Raw genomic sequence first — 26279 nt, 5'->3', positions numbered from 1 at the left:
CAATGCTATCTTATTGCATTTTAATTTGCATTTCTTTGATTACTAGTGAGGTTAGAGATTCTTATATTTATGAATTATTATACTTCTTTTGTAACTGCTCTTCAAACTATCTTTTTTCTAGTGTGCTATTTATCTTTTTCAATAATTCATTTGTTCATTCAACACATTTATATTGAGTGTTTGCAATGTGCCAGACAGTGGGCTAGATTGAGGAAGAAGAATATTGTGGGGTAGAGAGAGGCCTGAGAGAGAGATAGCTTATTGGTTTCTGCCTTTAAGGAAAATTATATTCATTTTCTCATAAATTTGCAAAATCTATGTGTTACAGAGATCTTTTTATTTTATGTACGACAGCCATTGTTTTATGAAACTTTGGGGAGAAATCATCTATGTTTTTTGGAAGGGGTGGATGGGATGTATACTTTATCCCAAAAATATCCAGCTATTTTTTTCATTTGCTTATATTTTTACTCTCTTTGGGTCAATTTTTTATTTGGATTGTGTTTTGATATATGACATGAGGTTTTAGAATTAATTATTCTCTGAGTGGTAATTAATTACCCCAGTACCATGTATTAATGATGTGTCATTTTGTCATTGTTTAGCAACTCATATTTATCATACAGTAACATTTTATAAACACCAGGCTCTAGGCTTTCTAGTCTGTTCCATTGTTCTGTCTATTCTTAGGTCAATATCACAGTCTTCATTAAAATTTTATTATATGTTTTAATATATGACAGTGGAAATCCTAGCATTTAAAAAAATATATTGGCTGTTTTCACTATCTTTTTTTTTTTTTTTTTTTTTTTTTTTTTTTTTTTTTTTTTTTTTTTTAATTTGATCCAGGATCACTTTAAGACCAAACAAACCAAAAATTTCCGTTTGGCATTTTGACTGAAATTGCTGTAAGTTCCCTCTAAAATCTGTCAGATGAGGTTTCAGTCACCTCTATTCCCAGTTGCTAAGCAATTCCTCCTAATTACTTTTTACTCCACAGTCTCTTAACATACCTGACCCCAAGTCCCCACCTTACAGGACCACATTAAGCAGATCTGCCAACTCCGGTCATCTGTCTGAAACTCTGTCTCATAAACCACGAGCAATGTGGGCCAAAGAGGAATTTACATAGAGGTCAAAAAAGAATAAATGAAGACTGAGTTTCAAGTCAAAATTCAAAGTCTAAATTAGCTGTGTGAGTAGGTTTAAATATCAGGGTAAATAAAAATCTACTTAAATTCTTTCCTTCTTACTGGTTAAAATAATACAAAGCATTTTTATATGTTTTATTGCAAATACAAAGTGTTTCAGATATTTTATAATTATTAACAGATTTGTTGGCTCACTTTGTTCAATATAGCATTGTTCCAGAGAACAGAAAAAATAAGTTTTCTAACATTCTTATTTGAAATTAATTATAAGAGATGCATTGGGTTCAGGTGGCCATCTCCTACGGTTTTTCACTATAGACATCCATGTAAGAGTTAATTCTTCCTGGATTCTCTGCTAGTCCACACTGCTCTTGTTCTAGCTTTCTCGCCTGCCATATTTGCCACTTACTTTAGTCATCTTCGTATACCTGCTTACCAAAGACTAGGCTTAAGTACAGGATCACGAGCAAGTATATGTTTAGTTGCCTTGGAAAAATTAATAATAAAGTAGTTTGAGTTTTCCAGAGAGTATCAGCAGATAGGGAACCATCTTCACTTTCTATGAACCTTGATATAACAGAATATTAGATTGCTACATTTATCCAGTTATAAGTTATAACAGCTTACTTAAAACTTTTTTCAATTTATTCCAAATAACACAACTCACAAAACGTCATGGAATTCATTAAGTGTTCATCTTTTTCTCTCTTGGCACGTAAAAGTCGGCCAAATTTCTTACTCAAAGGTCCAAAGAAACTTTACATACACGTTTGTTTTGTTTGTTTTGTTTTCAAGAACTGGGTTGAAGCATATCAGGTACCACTTAGGTAAAGAATTCAAATTCATTCCAATGGAAAACAAAGGCCTGCACAATCCCTCTGTGGTATACAGGACGAAGGCCCTGAGACCTGAGTGAGAGGCAAGAATTTTGCTTGGCCATGTGAACAGGCAATCGCTCAGTGAGTCCTTCTGTGTGATGCTACGTACATTATATGTATTGATCTCAATTGTATCCCCTTTAGAATGGTTAGTTTCTCAATCCTAGCAACTCTGCCTCTTTGCTTATCAACAATGAGGCTAGCATTTGAAGGCTACTCTGTAAGAGTTGAAGGACTACCCCAGGTTCTCTATATATTTCCCTGGAAGCTCTTACAGTAGCACCAGGAAACCTAGCCCCATCTCAGAAGAATCATCACTAGGGATTCTCCCCTGGGTGTTAGGGCTTGAATATGACCCTCTCATGGCTCTGAGAGGCCCTCTGCAAATGCCATTGCTGAAAAGATGTGTGTAAGAACTGAAGTTTCCCTGGGAATAGTGCACCCACAGACTCGTAAGGGGCCAAGTCCGGAAAAGCAGCATGAACCCTGTAGGCACTGGACATCAGGCCCATAGACGCAGTTGGCATTGGTCAATAGGTTTTCAATTCTGGGTAGGTCTTCTTCAAAATTCTCTTTTCCAGACCTTTTGAAGTATGTTATTGTTTTCTCCAATTTCAAGTAGCAATTACTCTATAACTGGATATAATTTCATTTATATGTAAATGGTATTATATCTTCATTTATGTTCCAATTGAAGTTGAGAAAATTTACTATATCTGCTGATTAAAAACTAAAAGATAGGGTAGAATGAGTCTTCTTTCATATTCCAAAGATGGAATTCTAAATTATGTTTATACTTCACCATTTAATGGCATGATTATATTGAGACATTATCTAAAATCTCTAGAGTTTTCTTGCTCAGCAAATTTTTAGTCTATTTTCCTCATTAAAAGCTCTTGAGCTCATTATCTCATATTTTCTACTTTCTCATCTCATATTGATAGAGTCATCACATCTTTTCTTTGTGAATTCAAGAGATTGCTCTTTTCAGAACAGACTTATTGAATGTAAACTGTACCTGGACTTCATGGAGACATTTACTTTAACATTGCTTTATTTATGTTAAAAATAATTTTTAAAGTTTTTAATTTTCCCTGGATCTTTTTCATGGAACATTCTCATTCCCCTGGTGTGATATTATAGAGAAATTGACAAACCCGAATAACATGGAGACTCCAGTGGTTCTGTGCACAGAGTCATGCAATTAAAATAGGTATAGCATGGTTTGATTAAGCAGATACTTGGGAACATATGATTAAGTTAATCCCTTTTATGCAATGAATTAATTTGAAATTGGTGACTTGAGTTTAATGTTACAAATAAGCAGTCTAAATTTAACTTTTACAATAAGTAAAAATATATCCAGAAGTTTATCTGGATCTCATAAGCAAAAAATAATTAATATTTGCATAGTTTTTGTGATATTGCCAAGCACTTTATGTGTACTTGTCCATTAATCCTTACAACTTTAGGTTAGATACCATTATGCCATTTCACAGATGAAGCAGCTGAGGTACAGGAAGGTTAAGTAATTGGTCCTAAGTTACATAACGAGCAGTGCGAAGTCAGGTTTCAAACTCATGTCACTTGACTCCAAACTCACATTCTTAACCAGTGTGCAGTAGCGCCCTTGAAGCTTTTTCCAGGCAGTGTCCCATCCAAGTGTTAACCAAGAGCTGCCCTTGTTAAACTTGTACTGCCAGATGAGTTATGACCAATTTACAGAGTTTTGCAAGATGGAATCTACAGAAAGTCTCACAGTAACACCTTAAGCTGCTTCTTGCTTATAATGTAATTGATAGACAGAAAGTTCTGATTTAAGGTTGCCAGATTTAGCAAATAAAAAATGCAGGATACCCAGGTAAATCTGAATTACAAGTAAACATAAATTTTAACATAATTTTTAACATACATATGTCTGATGCAATATTTTAGACATACTTAGACTAAGAAATTACTTGATGTTTACCTGAAATTCAGATTTCACAGAGTGTCTTGTATTTTATCTGGCAACACTATCCTGGGTCGAGTTCATTCTCAAATGTTGTTCACTGAACTGGAAGAGAACACCTATGTGAAAATTTGGCTTTCCCATCTTGAGCCAAACACCAGGGTGACCCCAAGAATTATTCAGATTCCAAAGTCACCTGCGGCTTGTGATGTGGTCACGGACCTACATCCCCACTCCTCCCCAAGCCAACCACCTACTCAGGCCCAGTGCACTGAGCAGTGTGACTTAATGAGTTGAGTTACCAGAAACCCCTCTTGCCAAAAGGTTTAATTAATCTCTTTATATGTCCACTGAAGCATGAGTCGCAGAGAGTACAGTATTTGGATGACAAAGTATCAGCAAACATTGTCACAAACTCCCAGTGGTCATTCTTACTCACACTGTATCCTGGTCCCCAATCCAAAATTTACGAAAACATTCAAAACTTCATGTTGAAAAAAGAAATGTCCTTCTCATTCTACTGCTTTCTGGGTGTTCAGTCTCAGTCATAATATGTAAAGACCAGATGAACACGGTCTTTGAACATCTGAGGACAGAATTTGGTCTTGGATGCTTTGTATCTGACAGCCTTTAAGCTTACACTGGGGATGAAGCCAAAATGCATAATTCCATGTGAAATTACTGGGTGAACTTCTCATTACAGAGATCACAGTGGCCTTGAAAAATATTGTCCTTTGAGGTATGCCAAGTCAAAATCATGCAAAGTGCTATTTAATTGATGCATTGAGTTTAAAAGCAGCCAACTCTATCATATTAGCCCTGTGTTGCTCACATCAGCAAGTGCTCAATAAATAACTTGTTGACTGATTGACTGAGGGGATACTGGAAAAAAAGTACTGAATAACTCTCTTTGCTACATGACCAGATGTCCTCTGTAAGGGTGAACACAGCAGGGCACAGCAGGGCAAAAAAAAAAAGCAATCGGAGGAGCTGCTGAAAATTACTCAGTGAGAGCAAAAAACAAGAGAAACACATTATCTGCATTTCATGCTGGATGTGTAAGCATTTGAAATGGAGTTGTCACAGCAGTAAGAATAAAGAAAACTGGGCAGGATTGGGAGTATAGAGACTTGAATTTTGGTCCTCTGCCAATAACCACGCGTGAGGCTGTGGGATCATTAATTTATATTCTTTCTGGAAGTTTGTCTAAATGTTTTTTTTTTTATTTGTTTTCTGTTTTTGTTTTTGTTTTTAATTTTTATTATTATTATACTTTAAGTTCTAGGGTACATGTACATAATGTGCAGGTTTGTTACATATGTATACTTGTGCCATGTTGGCGTGCTGCACCCATCAACTCGTCAGCACCCAGCATGGTACTGGTACCAAAACAGAGATATAGACCAATGGAACAGAACAGAGCCCTCAGAAATAATACCACACATCTACAGCCATCTGATGTTTGACAAACCTGAGAAAAACAAGAAATGGGGAAAGGATTCCCTATTTAATAAATGGTGCTGGGAAAATTGGCTAGCCATAAGTAGAAAGCTGAAACTAGATCCTTTCCTTACTCCTTATATGAAAATTAATTCAAGATGGATTAGAGACTTAAATATTAGACCTAATACCATAAAAACCCTAGAAGAAAACCTAGGTAATACCATTCAGGACATAGGCATGGGCAAGGACTTCATGTCTAAAACACCAAAAGCAACAGCAACAAAAGCCATAATTGACAAATGGGATGCAATTAAACTAAAGAGCTTCTGCACAGCAAAAGAAACTACCATCAGAGTGAACAGGCAACCTACAGAATGGGAGAAAATTTTTGCAATCTACTCATCTGACAAAGGGCTAATATCCAGAACCTACAAAGAACTCAAACAAATTTACAAGAAAAAAACAACCCCATCAAAAAGTGGGCAAAGGATATGAACAGACATTTCTCAAAAGAAGACATTCATACAGCCAACAGACACATGAAAAAATGCTCATCATCACTGGCCATCAGAGAAATGCAAATCAAAACCACAATGAGATACCATCTCACGCCAGTTAGAATGGCAATCATTAAAAAGTCAGGAAACAACAGGTGCTGGAGAGGATATGGAGAAATAGGAACACTTCTACACTGTTGGTGGGATTGTAAACTAGTTCAACCATTATGGAAAACAGTATGGCGATTCCTCAAGGATCTAGAACTAGAAGTACCATATGACCCAGCCATCTCATTACTGGGTATATACCCAAAGGATTATAAATTATGCTGCTCTAAAGACACATGCACACGTATGTTTATTGTGGCACTATTCACAATAGCAAAGACTTGGAATCAACCCAAATGTCCATCAGTGACAGACTGGATTAAGAAAATGTGGCACATATATACCATGGAATACTATGCAGCCATAAAAAAGGATGAGTTGTGTCCTTTGTAGGGACATGGATGCAGCTGGAAACCATCATTCTCAGCAAACTATTGCAAGAACAGAAAACCAAACACCGCATGTTCTCACTCATAGGTGGGAACTGAACAATGAGATCACTTGGACTTGGGAAGGGGAACATCATACACCGGGGCCTATCATGGGGAGGGGGGAGGGGGGACGGATTGCATTGTGGGTGCTAAATGTTTTCTAAGGTCACTTCCATTCTGTAATTTTCTAATTTTTCTTCTGATAGGTTTTTATGCATTTAAGCATCAGAAAATATTAGCCTTCGGACTCTTCTCAAGTATTGATTTGTTGCTTTTATTCCTCAGCTTTTCTAAGCAGATTACATGCTTGAAAAATGTGCTATCAATTCCTTATGAATATCCTAGCTCTAAGAGAGTTCAGCTAATTAGGTTAATCAGCATAGGCCTAGTGCTGTCATACAATCAACCCTTTCTTACATTCATTCATTATTTTATTCAGTGAATATTAAAAGTTTAGCCAGTATATAGTTAATATTTATTTAGAAAGCACTACATACCACTGAACCAGGCATTGGTGAGAAGATCCCTACTCTCAAAGAGTTTATAGTCTAGTTAGAGAAACAAGAATGTAAACAGAGAATTTCAACCAATTGTGTTAAGTGCCATAACAGAGGAGTTGGCAAAGAGTTATGGCAGTCTAAAGGTAAGGTGGCCATGTCTTAACTGAACCAGTCAGGGAAGTCTTGACATATGAGGTTGCAAGAAGTATTCTAAGCAAAAACCATGAGGTTATTCTGCAGTAATACATACAACTAATATAGGCTTCATTGGAAAGGGAAGCTAAAGAGGCCAGGTTTGATAGTTTAAAAATCCCAGAAGGAAAAGAGAAATGAGGAATAGAAATAGAAAACCATCATCAAAATGTATAAAATAAGTGTATATGTTTGTGGAGTTAATGTTTGTTGAATGGAGGTTAAGAGCAGAGCACCTGTCCTGTAGAAAATCATAGTAAACAGCATACACAACACCATGATCTTCCACAGGCAGGTCTCTGGAGCAAAACATTCTGTTACAGCATCAACCAATGACAATGTATTGAGTTTCTCATTTTCCCTACTACTAGTTCATCACAGACTTACTTTTTATTGACCTCAAACTAAAGTGGCCCTCACTTCCCCAGTAAGTACTCTCCACTGTGTAGTCCTGGTGATTACAACTTGAAAGCATCTTGTCTATCCATCTATTTATTGCTTTGGACTTGGAAAAAAATGCGGTTCCTTCCTGAGGGGAAACCATTTGACTTCGTGTTTCCAACCTTGAGTAAAGGGTTACTTTCTTATGGGTTCCAGACCTATCAGTGCCTAGAGACAGTGTTTGGCATATCAAAGTCTGAAATCTCACATCAATATCTTGGATAAAGAACCATATTTTCTCTGTATATAGCACTAACCTTCACAACCTCTTATATTTCCAGTGGCCTTGTGACCCTTCAGACAAAAATGGTAGAATTTATTTCATATTTATATTACATTTTTTACATTAAAAAGCACTAAAATTGTCTCCTAAATCCTAAAGAAATTTATTTCTTTCTCTACTAGAATGAGTTAAGGTGCTGGAATTGAAACAGATGGAAAAAAGATATAATTAGGAATGAGCAGAAATTGTGGCTTTCTTATTTGTATGGCATGGTTCCTTTTACTGAATATAATGTATGAGCTTCAGTGTAACGTGGTCATCAATTTTAATTTTGCCAGCCTTTCATTTGATGGCTGCTGCCATTCCTGTCCTCATCTTCAAAAGGCACAGCCAGGATAATTATCACAGCTACCAGATCTTTCTCCTGTAATATCACTGAATCTTCTCAACCTATTTGCCTTGAAACTTAGAATCACAGGTAGAGAGTTACTGCACTCACTCTGACAATCACCTTTCTCCAAAAGCACAGATTTTAGAAGGATCGAAATTTCAATCACATATTCTGTTATATAACTCATTTCAGACAAATATTCTATTCTAGTCCACATTTAAATGGTTATAGCCCATAGGATTGCATGACCTTGCCTCTGCTTATTCAAAGCAGGCTTTATATCTTCAATTGAGACATAAGAAAACATTCTCAAACTTGACCATTTTATTTTAAAAAACTCACTGATGCTTACATGTTTCTCCTTTAAACAACTGCCTCATATGCATATAAGAGCCAGAAATTTCCTTTTTTCCTTTAAGGTTGTACTTTTCACACTGCACACAAGACAAGCTAATGCAGGAATTAGTGGTTAGTGATAACATTCATGAATAAATGTGATTCCAGTCAGTTTTTTAGTTTAAGAAAGGTGTTTTTAACACAAATCTATATGGGCGGTTTTGCTAAATTACCAAGTTCAGCCAGTGGATATTTACAGTTTCACAGTCCACTTAACATTCCCCAAGAAATAAAAACAGTCAAGGCATTTTTTTTTAAATTGGACTGGTAGTAATTTCCTTTTCTCTATAATTTGAAGAAATTTACATAGGTCTAAATATAACTTTATCATCTGCAAAATGATTTCCCCTTGGAATGGCAAAAGACACACGTGACCAATCGTTATTGCAATGAAGTTATGAAGGAAAACTGTGCAAACTGATTTCTTAGTTTCTTACAATGAAGTTGAAGCTAAACATGTTTAGACAAAATTTCTATTTTAGCACCCTTGCTGGCTAATTTTCACTTTACTCATTATTTACAAGCCACTGTTTTTCTCAACTAATTAAGTTACTCATGTAACTCTTAATGGTTCTCATATATATAAACATATGCACTGCATCATTTGTACTTCTGAGATGAATTCATTAGCAATTAAGAACAGTAAAAAATCCTCACCTAAATTCATACTCCTGTGAATGTACTTGACAACACATGCCACACAGTTCAGTTCTTTTTAAACATGCTCAGATGCATGCACACATACACTAGGAGTTTATTATAAATAATGGCATTCGGCATGACAACCAATTATTTTCTGAATAATCAGTGTCCATTAATATTCTCACAGATTATTGTGTTTACAAATCACTGAAGACTAACATAACTGCAATATTCAGAACAGTAAGTTCATAGCATGAGTCCCTAACTAAAATGTTAAGCCTCACAAGTAAGGAATGGTTATTTCTGCTCACCACTGCATCCCCAATGCATAGAACAGTACCTGGATTATAGAAGAGATTTTTACAAAATATGCATTCCTTGTTAAAAAATGAATGAATAAATTATCCAGAAACAAGTGTGAGATTATATTCCTCCTTTTTAACTTAATAGCAAAGCAATATAAAGATGGATATATTTTGGATCAAGAGAAAACATCAATTAGGCCTACACAGTAGCTAGATGGCCAGGATTTAAAGAAAATACTTCTGAACTCTTTTACACCATTGGTGATAATGTAAATTAGTACAGCCTCTATGGAAAAAGGTATGGAGATTTCTCAAATAACTAAAAATAGAACTACCATTTGATCTAGCAATTCCACTACTGGGTATCTAACCAAAGGAAAAGAAATCAATATATCAAAAAGACACCTGCAATTGCATGTGTATTGCAGCGCTATTCACAATAGCAAAGATACAGAATCAACCTAAGTGTTCATCAGTGGATGAATAGATAAACAGAATGTGGTATATATACACAATGGAATAGCATTCAGCCATAACTGAATGAAATCATGTCATTTGCAGCAACATGGATGGAACGGGAGGTCATTATCTTAAATGAAACAAGCCAGGAACAGCAAGACAAACATTGCATGTTCTCACTCATAAATAGGAGGTAAAAAATTTGTTCACATGGATGTAGAGAGTGGAATGATAGACATTGGAGACTCAGAAGGGTAAGGGGTTGGCGGGAGGATGAGGATAAGTTGTTAATGGGTACAATGTGTTTTACTCAGGTGATGGATACCCTACATACTCTGACCTAACCACTATAAAATCTATGCATGTAATAAAATACACATGTACATCTTAAAGTTGAATACAAAAAAAAATACAGTGAACACATCCCCTTTACAGAAGAATCTGTAATTACCTAAATGTTGAAAAATCCCAATGATTTGCAGTCACTGAAAAACCTTACATACAGCAAGTTGCAGTAACCAAGGAGACCATTGTGTATGAATTTACACAAGGGCAGAAATGAGTCCAGGAAGGACATGAAACCCTGTGTCTGAGGACAATATGTTTATCTACTTAGATCTAATGATCACAGACATCCCCTTGATTAGAAATAGGGAAAAGAATGCAATATGCCTAGTCCATAGGAAAATACATCCCCCCAGGCAGTGTTAACACTTGGCCAGCTATGCATCAGATTCATTACCATGGTGACACCCCATTTTCTCTATTATGCTGAAAACTTGTGAGTGTTACAGTCTTTTTTGTTGAGTGTAATCATTATTAAGACAGGATGATGGAAACATGGGGCATGTTGTAACAAGACAACTTCCTATCCAAGTAGTTTATGATATAAAACAGGAACTAGATGTTCCTGTTTATCCGGCTTACCTGTAGCCTGGCCTAAGTCAGAAGTGGAGATGAGGTTGACTCGAGGTCTGAGCTAACTCTCTCATACATGGCCCTTCTCATTTTATAGGCCCTGCTCTAAGACTCTTGCTGAGAGTTTTGATTTGCTAATAAGAAGTTGTTCTAAATGGCTAAGGTCCACCTTTCCAATTTTTTATTAAATGAGATAATGTCTGCTTATGGACTCAAAAATTATGATCCATCACTACTAAAGATTCCTACTACATCTTGGATCATAAAGGCAAAAGGGTAGGAAAGAAAAGAAAAATAATAATAAGCAAAGCTAAATAAAATGGAAAAAAGCCAGAGGTTTCACACCTTTGGGGTTTTTCCATCCTCCAAGCTATTTTTTCTTGCTAACTCTGCCATCTATTCATGGATGCTGTGTTGCTGTCTGTCTGGTTTTTACACAGTGCTGGTCATGCTGCCAGTTCCAGCATCACCTTCCCTTTGAAGCACAGCCAGAAATGTGTCACTGGAAATGCTGCATTATTGTACATGAAAGACACAAACGGAAGTATGAACTGGGACATCCAGTCTAGAAAAGGGAAGGCTAAAGAGAAGGCATGTGATGGTATTCAGACAGGTGCAAGTGCCTACCAGGCCTGCTGAACTTTGTGTTGAGTCAAGACTGAACTATACAGAAACCTGAAGATTTTATTGATAGATATGACTTTAGAATTTAATCTGACCATATTGATGGATATGACTTTAGAATTTAATCATCCTCACTTTACAGCTAAGACATTAATGTTTGAGATACAGCCCTAGCAGCGCTAACCTACAAAGGAAATCAGTTCACTGAACTAACCTGATAATCCACAGCTAACCTGTAAAGGAGATCAATGCACTGAGGACATGGCTGAACTGACACTTTCTAGGTCTATTTTCCATTATGAAAGATGATTTTAGGTGGTACAAAAGCAGAAGTATATTTTAAAAGTTATGTAATTCTTTATATATATATGTTCTTAAAAATAACATGACCACATAAATTTAGTGATATAAAATTTCCAGTAAGTAAAAACAAGCAAATCCTACAAAGTGCCAAAAACAAATGGCTCTCTTAGAAATGTGGCCTAATGCCTTTGATCTTTATTGCACCATCTCAACCACTTCATCAGAAGTACAGTGGGGGTGGGGTGGATGCAACTGGAGCTTTTATGAGAGATCAATAATGAGGGAGCTTTTCGTATCATCAGGGATTTTATTTTCAAGAGAAATCAGGTTAGTCACTGAGGTTATAGGAATTTCTCTGGGTATGTCCCTGGAGAAGATTAAATCCAGTCTTCCTTGAAACTATGAGAAATGAGATGAACTCGTCACATGGTATCCACATCCATAAGCATCTGTGACTATTTAGAAAGGGTAAAAACTGATAATGCCCCCAAAACAATAGCAATATATTTAATACCTAAAATTTATTATGTGATGAACAAGTCAGGCATAAGTTAAGACCTCAGATTATCTCAAATTCTTATCACTGCTTTGGAGTTGGGGCGCAGTGAAACAGGAAAGGAATAAACTTTGAAATAATCCAGGTTGGCTTTAATTTTGGGGGGGGGATTTTTATCATTATCATTTCTATAAACTATGTGGACCAACATTCTCTCTAAGTCAATGGAAGTTTTAAACTACTATATTTCAACGTTGAGTCCCAGCTGTTTTGTGATTAGATTGAGTAGAAGAACAAGCACATCGGAATTAGGTCTTTTTTCTTTTACCAAAGCTAAGTTCAATCTAGATACAGGTAGTTGTGGCATATTTGGAGACAAGGCTCTATAAGAAAGTTAACTAAATGGACTGCTTCCTACCACTGAAGGTAGAAAGAAACCTGGCAAATTTGGACTACTCCATTTTATGGCAGCTGTAGTGTCTGTACTATATTCTTAAATCAATCTTTTTCTTCAGATGAAGAGATGCAATGGTGACATTCTGCCTAAGATTCCTCCCCGAGAACTCTTCAAGCTTGATCAAATTAAATGATTACTTCTTATAAAACAGTATTTGATGACTGATTTTCATGAATGAATACAGGACTTTGATTTTTTGCAGTCTTGAGATTGATAATGGGTCTCAGGAGATTTTCAGGTACTCTCAGAATAAGACTACTGGTATGGTTTGGACCTGTGTCCCCACCCAAAATTCGTGTCAAATTGTAATCTCCAACGTTGGAGGTGGGGTCTAGTGGGAGTTGATTGTATCATGGGGATGGATTTTTCCCCTTGGTACTATTCTCACAATAGTGAATGAGTTCTCCAGGGATCCAGTCATTTAAGACTGTGTAGCACCTCCCCTTTCTCTCTCCCTTGCTCCTGCTCCAGCCAAGTAAGACATGCCTGTTCCCCTTCACCTTCTGCCATGATTATATTTCCTGAGCTTCCCTTCACTTTCTACAATGATTATAAGTTTTCTGAGGCCTCTTCAGAAGCAGAATCCACTCTACTTCCTGTACAACCTGCAGAACTCTGAGCCACTTAAACCTCTTTTGTTTATACATTGCCAAGTCTCAGGTATTTCTTTATAGCAGTGTGAATACAGACTAATACAGAAAATCAGTACCAAGGAGTGGGGCATTGCTATAAAGATACCTGAAAATGTGAAAGCAGCTTTGGATTTGGGTAACTGGAAGATGTTGGAAGAATTTGGAGGGCTCAGAAGAAGAGAGGAAGCTGACGGAAAGTTTGGAACTTCCTAGAGTCTTATTGAATGGTAATAGTGATGTGGAAAATGAAGTCCAGGCTGAGGAGGTCTCAGATGGAAATGAGGAACTTATTGGGAACTGGAGTAAAGTTACTCTTGTTATGCTTTAGCAAAGTGCCTGGCTGCATTGTGCCCCTGCTCTAGGGATCTGTGGAACTTTGAACTTAAGGGTGATGATTTGGGGTATCTTGTTGGAAAAATTTCCAAGAAGCAAAACGTTCAAGTATAGCCTGGCTGCATCTAACAGCATACACTCATATGTGTGAGCAAAAAAAAAAAAAAAAAAAAAAAAAAACCTGAAACATATTTAAAAGGGAAGCAGAGCATAAATGTTTGCAAAATTTGCAGTCTAGCCATGTGGTAGGAGGAAAAAAAAAAAGTCAATTTTCAGGGTGGAATTTAATCAGGCTGCAGAAATTTGCATGAGAAAAAAGGAGCCAAGTGCTAATATTCAAGGCAAGGGGAAAAGGCCTCAAAGGCATTTCAGAGTCCTTTGCAGAAGCCCTTCCCATCACCGGCTGGGAGGCCTAGGAGGATAGAATGGTTCTGTGGGCCAGACCCAGGCCTCCACTGTCATGTGTACCCTTGGAACACTGCTCCCTGCATCCTGGCTGCTCCAGCTCCAGCCATGGCTCAAAGGGGCCCACATACTCAGGCTGCTGCTTTAGAGGGTGCAAGCCATAAGCCTTGGAAGCTTCCATGTGGTGTTAAGCCTGTGGGTGCATAGAATTCAAGAGTTGAGACTTGGGAACCTCTGCCTAGATTTCAGAGGATGTATGGAAAAGTTTGGATGTCTAGTCTGCTGCAGGAGCAGAGACCTCAGAAAGAGCCTCTACTGGGGCAGTGCAGAGGAGAAATGTGGGGTTGGAGGCCCCACTCAGAATCCCCACTGGGGCACTGCCTGGAGGAGCTGAGTACAAAGGGACATCCTTCAGACCTCAGAATGGTAGACTCGCTGACAGCTTTCACTGTGCCTGAAAAAGCCACAGGCACTCAACAGCCCTAAGAGCAGCTTCAGGGCTGAATCCTGCAAAGCCACAGAGGCAGAGATGCTCAAGGCTCTGCGAGCCCACCCCTTTCACCAGTGTGCCCTGGATGTGAGACATGGAATCAAAGGAGATTATTTTGGAGCTTTAAAATTTAACAACTGCCTTCCTCGGGTTTCAGACTTGCATAGGGCCTGTAACCCCTTTATTTTGGCTGATTTTTCCCTTTTGGAATGGGGGTATTTACCAAATGCTTGTACCCTCATTGTGTCTTGGAAGTAACTAACTTCTAACTTGTTTTTGATTTTATAGGCTCATAGGCAGAAGGGACTTGCCTTGTCTCAGAATAGGGTTTTGACTTTGGAGTTAATAATGAAATGAGCTAAGACTGTAGGAAACTGTTGAGAAGGTGTGATTGTATTTTGAAATCTGAGAAAGACATGAGATTTGGGAGGGGCCAGAGGTTGAATGATATACTCTGGGTGTGTGTCTCTGTCCAAATCTTGTGTCGAATTGTAATCCTCAGTGTTGGAGGTGGGACCTGGTGGAAGGTGATTGGATCATGGGGGCAGATTTCCCCCACAGTATTGTCCTCACAATAGTGAGTAAGTTCTCCTGAAATCTGGTCATTTAAAAGTGTATAGCACTCTCTCTCGCTCTCTCTGTCTCTCTCTCTCTTGCCGCATAAGATGTACCTGCTTCCCCTTTGCTTTCCACTATGAGTGTTTGTTTCCTGAGGCCTCCCCAGAGCAGAAGGTGCTATGCTTCCTGCACAGCCCATAGAACCATGAACCAATTAAACCTCTTTTCTTTACACATTACCCAGTCTCAGGTATTTCTTTATAGCAGTGTGAGAATAAACTAATACAACTATCAAAGTCCAAAAGTTCCTATATGGTCAATTCTTAAGAAAAACAGTTGCCTTTAAAGATATATTCCACGTCTCCTGACACAGGATATGCTATCATACTATTATTTTTTAATCCTCCCTCCTCAGCCCCTCAAGTAGCTGGGATTAGACGTGTACACCATACCACCATGCCTAGCTAATTTCTTAATTTTTGGTAGAGATGAGGTCACACTATGTTGCCCAGGCTGGTCTCAAACTCCTGAGCTCAAGGAATTCTCCTCCTCCCTCAGCCTCTCACAGTCCTGGCATTACAGGAATGAGCCACTGTGCTGACCTTGTCTTTTATTTCTTTGACTTGACACTAGTTGACATAGTTATGCACATAGACTTCAATTCTGCCTATGAATTTTATCTGTTGGGATCCTATATCCACAATTTCTGAATACTGGAATGCTGTAATTTTTAGTTCTTTGGTGATCTCTTTCAGTCCTGTTGCTTTAACTACTAACTACATATTGTCAGCTGGTAGTTATTTGGCCAGCTAGTCCTCTTTCTTGAAACACAGACCTATATGCAGTTGTTCATGTCACATCTCTACATGTATATCAGACATCTCAAATTAACATGGCCAATAAAATGGCCAATATCCACCACCAAACCTGCTCTGCCTGAAGTCATCTCCATCTCAGTTAGTAGTAACTCCATTCTTGCAAATTATAAAACCCAAATCTGTGGTTTTATCTTTGAATCATTTATCTTACATCCTGAATTCAATTTTTAAGAAAATCCTACTGGCTTTGTCTTCAAAATATATCCATAATCTGAAAACTTTTTACATCTATTGCTGGCAGGCTAGTCTGTGTCTCTGTTACCCGTTGCCTGGATTATTCCTATAACCTCTCATTTAGATCCTTGCTTTACTCCTTATACCTTATGATCTCTTCTTACTCTACAGCACTCAAAATAATCCTTTTAGACACTTAGATATACCATGCTCTTTGCCTCAATCTCTTTAATGATTTTCCATGTCATTCAAAGTAATATTCAAAAATCCTACCATGGCCTAGAAGGTTCTACGTGATCTATCTACATACTCTGCCCCCAGTAGTTCTTCTCTGTCCTGTGACTCTAATCATTGCTGGGTTCCAGACATGACAGAGTGTAAGGAAGGAGAGGAGAAATAAATGGATCAGAATCACAGTTAAAGTGTTTAGATTCTGTGAGGTTTTTCCCTCAAGCAAAGGTTTTTGCCTGGCTCATTTGTTTTGATAGGATAAGCTTGGTTGTGAAGAAAGAAACACAGCTTCCAGCCATAGCAACCGTGCACACTTTGCCTCCTACCAGGACAAAGACTGGTTGCTTTCATCTTTTGCATTGCAGAATGCTAATGCCACACCTAACACATAGTAAGAAAATTTTAAAATGTTCATTAAGTGTCAAATTGCTAGACAACACATAGTTCTTTCAATATTATCGGCAAATAGTTTGAAAAATATCACAAAAGGCATCTTTATCAATTAATGATATATCATACTTAATATTGGCTTCCATTACACTCATGCTATATACGAATGCTTTCACTAACACCTCAACATTACCAGTGCTGTTAGTAGTTTAAGGTTGCTCTGCAGTGACCAGGACATTCGATGCCAAGATATGTGAGTAGTTTAGTGACCCCATTTCTAGGCTTCATGCTAAGAATTTCTGAATAGGAAACATTCTCAATATGGCCCTTATTTGTGTAGCGCCTACACTTTATGTCTTTGAATTTATAAGTAACTTATTGGTAAAACTTTCTAAGTCTGGGCATCTATATTTTAACAGATTTCTAAGAATTTATTATTTTCCCGTACTCTACTGACTTAAAAGAGAATTATTTCCTGCATGTTAAAAATATTATTTGTGTAAATAGCTACACCTTTAATTTCTGTGACATGAAGTTATGCAGGCTTTTGACTAGAAAATTCTCCTGAGGCAATTCAAATGTCAGATTGAGGAGCATATTAGGGAGATTCAGCATGAAATATTATATCCAGTGTGATCCATCATCAAGTCATCTAAGAAGCAATAGTAATGGAATGGTATTTGAAAAGGTGGTGCAGTTGTGGAACAGCATAAGCATCTATCATTTTCTCAGAATATAAAAATCTCTTTATAAATTTTAACCTCCAATCATCACCGAATGGTAATGGTCAATGGGGTGCCTGCAATATTTCAACAGCTTCATAAAAATAGCCACAGTTTGAGAATGGCCTATATGTAAAGGTTTTATGATGATATATATTTAGGTCCTCAAGGCTAACAGAACATATGTTTTGTTTGTTTTTCGTATTTTTTCATGTGCTACTAATTTATTTTCTTCCATGTAAAATAAAATGAATGCAAGGAAGCTAAATGGATACTGTGACACCTTTTTAAAAACCCTCAAAATGACCATTTTTATTACAGCTTCCATTCGTACCCATTCCTTGCTACATTATTTTCTCTGTTTCTAATGCTTTTGCATCTTGTCCGGAGAATTTCTATATGTTCCCCAAGGATTAGTTCAGGTGCCAATCATTCTCCTGCCTTCTCTGAGGAATCGCCCATTGCAGCCAGCACTAGAGAATCAATCTGCCCTTTCCTTTAAGTTTTCCAAACTTAAAGAATATCTCATAATTTTTGGTAATATCCATCCATATCTTTCCTATTTGACTGTGACCCTCTGGATGCCAGGGACTATATCTTATTTAATTCCAAATCATCAGTGCAAAGTAAATCAAATATTAAGCAATATTTGGGATTTGAAGGAGTGAAAGCAGCTAACATTGTAATGTCTTTAGATCAGTTACTTAAACAAAGCTTCGCTTTCTCCCATAGAAACTATCCTCTGCATTCCTGAATCTCAAGTAAAATACCATTGCGTCCTCAGCTGCAGTCAGAATGCCTCAGCCGATGGGCATGTCATGCTCACTGTGCATTTTCTGGCATCCAGGCTGATACTGTTGTCCAGAATTCTCTACATGTGGATTGCGAAGAGCATTTATAGCAGAAGCTGTCTTACCAACATTAGTAACAAAGTACCTTTCCTCAAAGTGGAATCATCCTACATGTTCTTACCTAGAGTTCCTCAAGCAGAATCTTATCCTCATTGAGACATGGAGAAAACATAATGGAAACATAAGCAGCCCCTTTCCCACATATTATTTTAAATGACAAAACTACCTTGAACCAACACTACTCAAATCACTGCTGTCCTCAAATCAAGCCAGCTCTTCAGATGACCAAGGAAGCTTGACCAACCACCATGCTCCCAGCACATACAGCCTCTAAAGCATTTCTTTTATAAGCATTGATCACAAAGGGCTAAACCACTAAAAGAATGGCACGCACTTGAAAAGGAGTGAAAATGAGTTTAACAGATACAGATGCTAATTTCACTAACCTCAAGAGCATTACATAGTTTCAACAAATAAACATGCCTAGTAACATGGTTCCTTGATTTGGTATCCCTGCTCCATCGGAATCATTTGTAGAGGCCACTGAAACAAGTATTTTGGCAATAGAAAGGAACAGTGGCAATGGCTTTAAAACGCCTACAGCAGGAAGCAGAGAGGGGATCTCTGGGTCAGGCTTCAAACTGCAGATTCGTTTGGTTGATGTGGCTATTGCTGGGTTATGTTATAATTCTATTAGATTTGCTGGGAAGGAGAATACTGAATTTGGGGGTGGGTCTTCTTATGCTGATACTTACCACCACTGACACTTGAGCAATTTAACACGTTGGAAATTAAGTCTGTGTTTCAAACCCTCTATACTGTGGAACTAAGTGTTCTCAGCTTGTTCTATTTTTGCCTTTGGACCATTTCTTTTTGAAGACGCACTTGAGGAAGATGATAGCATTAATTTAGCTAACAATATTCATTTTGTTTTCATTAGTTGTTTTTGTAGTTTCATATTTTGATGCTTGATCTGATAAATGCATAATACTCAGAGGGTGCCTCTGTTTGTATTAGTAACAGCAACTCATTCGCACCTCATCAATGATAGAACAGCTTAGCTTCCCTGTCAAAGGAGCATGAATCAGAAATGCTCATGAGAAAAGGAGTATTTGTAATGCAGAGGGAAACTACAGGGAGAGTGGGGATGAAGTGAGTGGAGAGGACAAGTAAACTCTGAAGTGCAAGATACTGCTTGGGGTTAATAGCTGTGTATTCTCTAAACACCTCAGTGACTTGAGCAAGTTACTAAAGCCCTCTAAATCTCAGTATTATTATCTCGAAAGTGAGTGAGGGTCAATTTTATCATTAAAAAAATTATTCTATAATTGTATACTTATGTACATTGAAATTATACTTTTATGAGCTAATTTGTTGAGCAATGTTGATCCTTGATTCCTTAACAGAACATTTTATAAGCAAGGATTATATAATACAAGTAATTTTTGGAGTCATTAAGTAACAACAATAACTACCATTTATCGAATGATTATTATGGGCATTATATTTTCCAAATGCATGTTATATGATTAAATTATCACCACCATGCTCTTAGATGAGTATTTCATCCCTGCTTTAAAGAATAATATTTTTATTTTCAAATGGTTTCATGTAACCTTTCACACAACTAGTAAATGGCAGAACCAAAAGTCAAATCCAGGACTCTCAGACTTTCAAACATATGCATTTATCTACATGACCTCTAAGTTCAATTCCAAAACTGTCATATTTATAAAGTTTCATCTTTCAAGTGCACACTGCAATCACATTTATCTCTATGCAACAAAAGTGACACACCATTTTATTGTCAGCATGAATGTTCATAATATAAAGATGCACTGCTATCCTGCTCTATACAACTGATAAAGCAAGTCAAAAAACATGTAGCTTTACAAATAAAGGCTTTGGGCAACATTCTGAGAATGAAAGAATAAGTATTTGAATTTATTTTGCCAGCAGTTTATGAGTGGGCTCAGAATGCCTGTATCCAGAAAAAAATATTTATACTTCCATTATTTTCTTTAGCATATTAAATGAAATCATCTTTACCTATTTGTTTTCCTTATTAGATTTGATATTTCTGAAAATAAGGGAGTAAGTCTTACTTATCTTTAAATTCCCAGTATAAAACACAATGTTATATACAGAATACACAATAAACATTGACTCTATATAAATTAATTACTAATAAACATTTTCCCAAATCTATTCTGAAAATTTACCTCAGTATCTCTTCCTTTGTGGGTCTCTGAAAGACAAAAGTTAAAAGGTAGATATTTAATTTTGTTCAAGTGGGAAGGGAAAAGCTGAGACAGAAAAACGAACTGAGTATTGAAAGTGTGGTTAAACATCCACACTGAGGAGGAAAGAGTGCTATCAGCATAAACTAGATTCAACCAATAGGACAGGTAGCCTGAAAAATAACTTCTAAAAATTTGTATATTCTTTATCTGATATAATTTGTAGGAGAAAAATTCTAATAGTGTTTTCTAACAGTGACTTATATTGGCTTCAAGTCCTTTACCCAACTATACCAAAGGGGAACGTGAAAAATTAGTATTTTAGACATTGTTAAGATCCGGATGACCCAAGGAGAACTGAGCCAAGCATCACCTAAAGGAATTTGGTGCTAGAAGACAGAATCAAGCAATTTGGTCTTAAATTCTGACACGAACTCATAAACATGTGAAAAGACACTAGCACTAAGAGTTCTACGGTCTAAGTAGAATCTTTTTCCTTGGTGGTCCTCAGGGACAGGTAGAGCATCTTGCTCTCATTCTCCTTATCCTCCTTACTTATCAGAAGTCTAAATAACATCCCAATGTAGTCATTCATATGGAAAAGAAATCTATAATTACCTCAGGATAGACGTCTCATATATTTAGAGAATATATCCACGTCAGTGGCCATGAGTCATACCAAATCAATGGCCATCACTTTTTAACCATGCTCTTAAAATGATGTATAAAAATAGCCACTTTACTTAAATCCCCGTTGAGTCCTTTCGTTGTCTTTGAATGCTGATTCTGAAGGATTATTTACGGTTTAAAATCTTCAATGCCTTATCTCCTAGTGTTTCTCTTATTGTTTTGAATGGGAGAATAAGGAAATCTGCATCATATTGCCAGGGACTCACATTAACATAAACCATCTTCTTTTCTATATAAAGATTTCTATTTATTAAAAAGGAGAATAAAATCAGTCTCTTTTCTGCACAATGAGAATTTTAGGTTGGTGCAAAATTGATTGCAGTTTTGCCATTTAATGGCAATCAATTTTGCACCAACCTAATAATACCCAATAGTGATTTTTGCGTACAATAATTTCATTTTAAGTGATAGTGAAATCATTAGCTAAAATAACTGTCTTTGTATTCCTTCTGCTTTCACTGTGTCATGAAATAGACTGTGTACTTGATAGTGTCTGAGCTTGTGAAATTCAAGACTCTTGTGGTTTCCCTTCAGTTTCTCCCTGCCCCAGATCCTTTCTCCACCCTCAGATGCCTTTCTCTGTGCTCCACATTGACCAGTGTTCACAGCACCAGCCAGGCCCAACTCTGGCTATTTCCTATGGGTCCAGCCCATGGGAGGCTCTGGCATGAGATTGGATAAAGTAGGGGAGCAAGAGGCTGGGGAATTTTTCCCCTCTCTCTCCCTGCTTTGGGGCAGTGCTGCTCCACAACTATAGCTTCTGCTTCACAGCTCCTTTGCACCAATCAGTTCTCGCATTCTAGGACCACCATTTTCCCCTGCTCCCCTTTGGGCTAGTGGGTAGTCTCAGCAACCTACTATTCCTCCATTCTGAGTGTCCTAATGTCCTTTCTGTTTCCTCACCCCGTAAGTAATTCCTTCATTAAACTCTCTTCATTGGAGTGGATTCTGTTTCTCACTAGGCCTCACGAAAACAATTGTGAACTTGATAGTACAGCAACTTAAACCTTTCCATTCCAATCCCTTAACTCTGTTGAAGTGTCTACAAAACATAACCTTTCTTCTCTTGGTATAATTGAGGATGGAATGAAATGGTTCAACAATAACGTTGGGTTTCTGTAGCCAGAAAGGATGTTTAACCCTGGTAATCAGGAAGCATGGTAGTGTTCATGAATTCTGTACACTGAAGAACCACTTCCCTTGGGACCCACTCTGGAGCCACCCTTCTTGCCAAAAGGAATGTGGTATCATACCTTTTCTTATTGCAGGGAAAGCAGAGACTAGATACAGCAGTACTCACACAGCTCTCAGAGAGCCATGTGGGCATTTGAGGAAAAATTGAAAGTCAGTAACGCTGATCCCATATTGATTTAAATTTTTGATATTTTTTAAACTGAGGATTTTTTGCATTAATTTTAATTGTAAGTATATTATGTTAAAATTGATTTATCTTGATTACTGGGATTTGGATGTCCCCTTCCTTTCCCACCCAAGCTGTCTCACTATTCTCCCCCTAGTGAAGTTCCTCTTAGAGGGAGACAGAACATTTAAACCTCTCTCAAACTGAAAGGGAGCCACAGCTAGGTTATAGTGAGTGATTAAAGATGTGAGCTTGGAATTTAGGCAGGCCTAACTCTGAATGTTAATCCCACCACTTACTGGCTGTTGCCTTGGGCAAAGTTCTTAAAGTCTGTCTCTAAGCCTCCGCTTCCTCCATTGCAAGATGAAGATAATAACATAGGTCAACAAACGTAATCTGCATTGCAATGTCCAAAATGTTCTTAGAGCCAAAAGACTTTTGGCACAAAAGCATTTGGCACATTTGGCATGCATCTGACACAAAAGCATCTGGTAGCAGATCCTGACTGAAATAAGGTAAGTCAATTCATAGCCTTTATTTAATCCTCTTATAAAGTGATTATTTATGGGGTGCTGCCTCAGACCTCACTGGAGGTGGTACAAATTAAATATATGGTACATGCACTATGCAGTTTGACTGAAATCTCAAAGTTCTGAATTGAAAAATTTATATGACCCTGAGGGTTTTGGATAATTATTGTGAACCTGTAGTAGCTCTTCCCAGGGATTCAATGAGATGATACATGAGAGCCAGGGCACTTGGTGAATGGAAAATTGAGTCTTTCCCAGGACCCCAAAAATCTGAAAGCAGAGATTTGATTCTGGGACATCCAGGCCCTGATGATGAGATGTTGCAGACACTGAATTGGGTTCAAGAGGCAAATAGGTTATTAGACAACTCCATCTAGAAAATGATGGACACCCTGAATATTAAAGGGCAATGCCATGTCAAGAAAGACCCTTTGTGCACCTTGTATGGACAGAGTCTCTGGAAGCTGTGGGCTCCCATTAGATTTTGGGGGCAGCCCAGGAAGTTATGCTGAGATTCGCAGCATCTGCTCGTCTCCTGTGTAGCCACCTCCCTTGTGATTAGGTTTGCATCCTTGGCTAATTAGATCAGGAACCTAATCTAACCTTGCAGTATGTGTGTGTGTGTGTGTGTGTGTGTGTGTGTGTGTGCTGGATGGGGTTGCGGAGGGTCTCTTCCTGTCAATCTGTGACCTGGCTGAAGCACTGCAGTGCTCAATAAACATTGTCCATTAATGTCATTTTAACCATTATGAGTTGCTAACTGGCAACAGGCATTTTTCAGAATTGAAGCTTTCTTAGAAATCAGTTGACTTACAGTATCATCTTTGAGCAATTGCAGATGCAGAGACTAAAAATTTCACAGTAATCATGAATAAAGCTTGATTGAAGAAAGTGAAAATATCATCCCAGTCTGGGGCAGGATATGAATGGTATCAGCAGAACATGAATGATGAAGAGACATCTAGACTGGACCATAACAGAGACAATTCCCTTAATGATACATGACTAAAGACTTTACCAATTTCCAGTAAGAGTCGGAAGCCCATCTCAAAGCCTACTTTATATTCTTCAGAGTTTCTTGTTTTTAATTTTGCCTAAATAACTTGAGAGAACAGTATAGAATTTTTATTCCACAGCATGGGCTTAGTCATCTCATTTTTTTAAATTGTCTGTTCACTGTCTTCAAAAATAGTTTTAGATAATTAATCTGATCACAGCCTCCCTCTGTAATTTCAATCAGAACCTGGTGCCTAGAATGGGCAAAGCAGACTGGAGTCACTCTTGACTGTAGCATTGAATCTGGGGAAGCTACCATGGAAGGAGAGCCAATGGCTGAAGATACCCAGCATTGGGCTTGCTGATATTAATGAAGAGTGTGTGTACCCCCAGAATTCCCTGACAAGATGGACAAAGAAGCAAATCACTTGACTTCCTGTGTCTCAGTTTCCTTGTTTATAAAGTCAGTAAGTTGCACTATCTTTTTTTCAAACTTTCCTTTTGCAAAAGTCTTCCCTTATATTACTTTTTAAACTAGAAATTCCTAAATATGACACAAAAATAGAGGCTTTCTGTGTGAAGTGAGAGTTGAGGGGCAGAGGTCCTGTTTTCTTCTGATGTTATCTGTCTTTAGAGAGCGCTTAAGACTCTGAAGGGTCTTATGAGAATCAACAAGCCAGATGGTTTCCAATAATCCTTTCTGCCCTAGCATTCCCTAATTCCAAAAACCTACCATTCTAATGGCTGTATTTTACTAGGTGTCTAATTCACACAAGGCTTGAATTAAGCATTTTGCACATAATATCTTATTTAAGCTTTAGAAAAACTTTACAAGATGAAGACTTTTTATCCTTTTATACAGATTAAGGAACTGAGACTCTAGAATTTAAATAGCTTTCCTAAGGTCACACAGCCAGTAAATGACTCTAGGATCCAAGCTCAGTTCCGCTGACCACAAAGTCCATATGCTCACCAGTGTGCCTGTCAAAGGATCCAGAGAAAAACACCAGCCTGCTGAAATAAATAGTCTGGCCTGAAACTAAGATTGAAAAGACTTGGGCTTCATAGTGGGTCTTTTCCACTCTATACAAGAGCTTTCTCCTCTTCCCTCTTCTCCCCCCACCCCTCTTCTTCTCTTCTCTCCTTTCTTCTCTTCCCTCCAGACCACCTCTCTAGGACTCTAGAAATTTATACAGGAAACAAGGTCACTGACAGCTGCCAAGTTTCACAATTTATACCCTCAGAATCCAGAGAGAAAATTCCCAGAGCATTTCCTAGGGGCAGGTGCCCATTTCTGCACCATTCCACTGTGGCCCTATTCCAAGGGGCAGAGTAAGGGTATAATATAGCTTTTCCTGCTACAGCTGGATAGAGAGAGCTGGAGAGGCACAACTACCCTGAAGAAAATGTTAGAAGCTGGGTTTATTTCACAGAAAGATGCAACTAAGTAGAAAAAGATGCCTCTTATTTTTATTTTCTCATTAAAACACGTAATTATTGAGTATTTGTGTTTGTCATGCTGCATGAAGACATAAAAATCTGGAAGTCCAAGAAAGTGTTTTTTCTAGGGATTTCCACTGACTACTTGGACAACGTTGAGAAAATTACTTCCCTCAGTAGTTCAGTTTGTTTATAGGTTGGTAATGCTGTTTATTTGTTGGATTTGGGGGTTTTGGTTTTTAGGTATGAAATAAAAGGATAATTTCAAAATAGTTCTCAATTACTAACATTTTCTACCTTGGCAGATCTGTCCAGAAAATATTTCTAATGCCCAATATAAAATAAAGCATTGGGGGAATCAAAACAGAAATGCTAATAACACTAATTACTTTCACATGTAGTTGCTTGAGGGTTTACACTGGTCGTCTCTCTGTGACTCTGCAGGACAGTTGGTGGTCCAGATGTCATTATGTCATTATTCTTCTATAACGTGAAAACACATCAAGAGGTTAAATAACTTGTTCATAATCACACAAACAACACCATGGGGACT

The 26279-nt window shown here is 37.6% G+C and overlaps 1 long non-coding RNA gene across 1 annotated transcript in view; it reads right to left on the bottom strand.

Annotated features, from left to right (window-relative positions):
• Window positions 1-26279, bottom strand: part of LOC112623526 — a 150437-nt gene that overhangs the window by 98317 nt on the left and 25841 nt on the right. Inside the window, exon 2 of the long non-coding RNA XR_003119157.1 lies at window positions 20693-20718. This is a non-coding gene — a long non-coding RNA (uncharacterized LOC112623526). The remainder of the gene's footprint in view (window positions 1-20692; window positions 20719-26279) is intronic.

The sequence above is a fragment of the Theropithecus gelada genome, chromosome 4, assembly GCF_003255815.1.
Source record: "Theropithecus gelada isolate Dixy chromosome 4, Tgel_1.0, whole genome shotgun sequence".
NCBI classification, from domain to species: Eukaryota; Metazoa; Chordata; class Mammalia; order Primates; family Cercopithecidae; genus Theropithecus; species Theropithecus gelada.
Note: the sequence above shows the minus strand (reverse complement) of the source record. Positions and strands in the feature narration are given on the sequence as shown.